Genomic DNA, 1,192 nt, shown 5'->3' on the forward strand with positions numbered 1-1,192 from the left:
ATTCTTCGGTGCTCAGCTTTCTTCACAGTCCAACTCTCACATCCATACATGACCACTGGAAAAACCATAGCCTTGACTAGACGGACCTTTGTTGGCAAAGTAATGTCTCTGCTTTTGAATATGCTATCTGCTGCTGCTGCTGCTGCTGCTGCATCGCTTCAGTCGTGTCCGACTCTGTGCGACCCCATAGACGGAAGTTCACCAGGCTCCCCTGTCCCTGGGATTCTCCAGGCAAGAGCACTGGAGTGGGTTGCCATTTCCTTCTCCAATGCATGAAAGTGAAAAGTGAAAGGGAAGTCACTCAGTTGTGTCCAACTCCCAGCGACCCCCATGGACTGCAGCCCACCAGGCTCCTCCGTCCATAGGATTTTCCAGGCAAGAGTACTGGAGTGGGGTGCCATTGCCTTCTCCGAATATGCTATCTAGGTTGGTTATAACTTTCCTTCCAAGGAGTAAGTGTCTTTTAATTTCATGGCTGCAATCACCATCTACAGTGATTTTGGAGCCCCCCAAAATAAAGTCTGACACTGTTTCCACTGTTTCCCCATCTATTTGCCATGAAGTGATGGGACCAGATGCCATGCTCTTAATTTTCTGAATGTTGAGCTTTAGGCCAACCTTTTCACTCTCCTCTTTCACTTTCATCAAGAGGCTTTTTAGTTCCTCTTCACTTTCTGCCATAAGGGTGGTGTCACCTGCATATCTGAGGTTATTGATATTTCTCCTGGCGATCTTGATTCCAGCTTGTGCTTCTTCCAGCCCAGCATTTCCCTGCATAGAAGTTAAATAAGCAGGGAGACAATATACAGCCTTGATGTACTCCTTTTCCTATTTGGAACCAGTCTGTTGTTCCATGTCCAGTTCTAACTATTGCTTCCTGACCTACATATAGGTTTCTCAAGAGGCAGGTCAGGTGGTCTGGTATTCCCATCTCATTCAGAATTTTCTACATCTCTAGTTTAATGTGATACATAGTAGATTAATAAATAAAGAATATCTTCATTAATGAGTGAAGATATTCTCTATTTATGTCTTCTTTTATGTCCCTGATGCCAGTGTATCCTAAACAGCTAGTTTATCTCTGCTCATGGTATGACAAATACAGCGGAGGGTCTCTTCCACCCCCTGGAGTGGAAGCTGAGAGTGCAACTGCTATAGCTCCTCTGTTAAAAACATCCTGGACTCCACAAGG

This window comes from Bison bison, unplaced genomic scaffold (assembly GCF_000754665.1).
Source record: "Bison bison bison isolate TAMUID 2011002044 unplaced genomic scaffold, Bison_UMD1.0 scf7180017864354, whole genome shotgun sequence".
NCBI lineage: Eukaryota > Metazoa > Chordata > Mammalia > Artiodactyla > Bovidae > Bison > Bison bison.